Raw genomic sequence first — 2850 nt, 5'->3', positions numbered from 1 at the left:
TATCTATCTATCTATCTATCTATCTATCTATCTATCTATCTATCTATCTATTCATCTATGTGTCTCTCTGTCCATCCATCCATCCATCCATCCATCCATCCATCCATCCATCCATCCAATCTATCCAGCTACCTAGCTATCTATTTTTCCCCCAACTTTTACCTAAAGGTAATCAAAACTCAAGTAGAACTCAAAGCATTCTACCTTATGAAATGATTAAAATCATCTGTCATGGCAAAATTATACGAAGTTAGGTAGGTCATTTCCTTTCACTGCTTAAACAACTCAAAGTGAGATTAGTTATTTTTGTTTATAGAGAGGCTCACGGAGTGCGTTGCATATTCCCTTTGAGAGCTAAAGCATGAGCAGGCACGCCCTGACTGGCCAGCAAGTGGGGGTGAGGGTGGGGGTGGAGGTGGCTGGTTAGGGCTTCATTTACGGGAAGGTCCACAGAGGCCTAAGAAAGTAACATTAAAGGATAACTCTAGGTTGACATCCACACCTCCACATTTTATAGCTAAGACCCCCAAGGTACAGGGAAACAGTTTTCACCCTTGATGATCTGGGAACTGATTTATCATAACGAGGAATAAACCACTCAGAGGGGAGAAAGCAGCAGGTGCACCATCATTAACTCCTTCCCGCCTCCACACCTTTGCACACACCGTTTCCTTTCTTTAGAATGCTCTCTCCCAAGTCATTCATGTGCTGGCTCCTTCTCATCAGTCCTTCCCTAGCTCAAATGGCATTCATCAAGGAAGCCTTTCTTCACCACCCAGTTTATCCTTCTTCCTCACCAAAATCATTTTCAATCATTTCCTCTTTCTGTTTGCCTTCACAGCATTTATCACTCCAAATGTGTCTCAAATATTTATTTAACTTTTTTTTTTTTTTACTGTCTTACCCAACCAGACCACAAACTTTGTGGGAGCAGGGACACTACCATGTTCATCACTGCATCCCATTGTCTGAATCAAAGATGTTGGTCATTACATCGCCTGTGAATCAATGAAGGGATGACTAAATGTCAGGGGGCTCTTTTAGGTAAATCTGGGTCCTGGGAAAGGGGTTGATTCTGTGAACAGTACATTGTTACTTAAAGTCTATTCTAGCCTTGGATTCCGGGAACTTGGTTTCCAGGATAAAAGAGATAGCTGTAGGAAAACTAATTGATGATAGATGAAAGCCAGGTAGATGTGCTTCACAACTCAGTTTGCCACTAACTGAGTACACTGACTTGGGAAAGCCACTCAACCTCTCCCCGTCTCAGTCTCAGCAAAAATAGACTGGAAATAATAATAGTAACTTGCAGGATTGTTGGAAAGATTGGTGAAGTAATGTTTTCAAAGCACATGGCACGAAGATCAATAAATGGCATCAGTTATTGTTAACTGAGTCACTAAAAGGGCAAGGCACTTTGTCTTTTGACACAATAGAAGTTTTACATAAGTGTGAAAAGCCAAGAGCCATGCTAAAACCTTAATGCTAAGAGCTAGTGGTCTTATCCATCTGGAAAATCTGGACCAGGCTTCCATAGCCCTGGCACTGGAGGTCCTTCCTGACTCTATCGGCCTCCCTTAGAACACAATGAATCCTGCACCTGAGGACAACAAGGACTCTTTTCTCAGCAGATGCACTTCATACTGATGCAAGTTTCTCAATTTTCAGAAAAGTTATTGAAATCCTTTAATATTTAATTACTTAATATTAATGTCATGGGAAGAGGGCTTTAAAAGAGCCCACAGGCTTATTTCAGCAGCATCATTCACCTTGCATGCCAAGTCACTGTGACATTTCTCAGCTGTAACTTAAGGAAAGGCAAAGACTCACAATGCCTCTTGAGCTGGCTTATGCTGATTTCAGCAGGCTCACCAGTGGCAGCGCCCACAGGAAGGATGTGTACAGGATGTGTGCAGGTGTTCCTCACACTCTATTCTTATGACATGATTTGCTGAGTGATGACAAGTCATCATTTTCCCATGAGCGGCCACCTTCTCTTTCCTCAAACTTCTGAATCATAAAAGGCTCAGGGCTATTTTCTCAGCTTGAGCAACGGCCAAGGAAAGACAGAGTGCCGTGAGCATCCTTTCCCATGTCCTCTTTTTTTTCTGAACAATCCCAAGGAGAAACCCTGGGAGCCAAGTTTACAAGAGTAAATACAAGGAGGACAAAGATACTCTTTACAACTAAGTGCTCACCAGGAAAATGTTTAATGCAGTTCTTGAATGTCAGTTCCGTAACATCGCAGTCTGTCTGATTGCCCACTCTCCCTTGGAGGCCATGGGCTCCTCCTCTTCAGGAACTTTCCAGACAGCCTCTTCCTCACCCGCTACCATCCTGTAGGAGGTCCTGTGGAGGATGACAAATGATGCTTTTCTTTACTGTAAGGCACTTAACTATGAACAGAAACACTAAGCCAATTTTCCCAATCTCCCTCTGAAAGTAAAGAGATAGGAACCGAAAATATCTGGGTCCTCAGTCCAACATCCCAAATCTGCATCGTTCTGCTCATGAATTTCATCCAAGCAAAGGCACTCCCTGGCCTTCCTTCCTGCATCCAGTCTTGGAAGCAAATGTTACATTGCCACTCCTTTCTTAAACATTTCACTCACTATGTATCATCCCTCAAATTAAGGTCAAATATAATAATCTGGCTAACAGCCTCCTCATAATCTAGCCCCCCTCCTCTTTTATAGCCTACTTTTGCTTCTTACATCCCAACCACAGAATTGGTCACATTTTGTTTCTAACCCTTGCACATACTACTACTAACATCTAAGGCAGTGATTCTCAACCACGGAGAATCATTTGAGATACCAGTGTCCCTGACAAACTGTTTATGAATCTCTG

The sequence above is a fragment of the Piliocolobus tephrosceles genome, chromosome 4 (genome assembly GCF_002776525.5).
Source record: "Piliocolobus tephrosceles isolate RC106 chromosome 4, ASM277652v3, whole genome shotgun sequence".
Taxonomy (NCBI): Eukaryota; Metazoa; Chordata; class Mammalia; order Primates; family Cercopithecidae; genus Piliocolobus; species Piliocolobus tephrosceles.
This window is presented reverse-complemented; position numbering follows the sequence as displayed.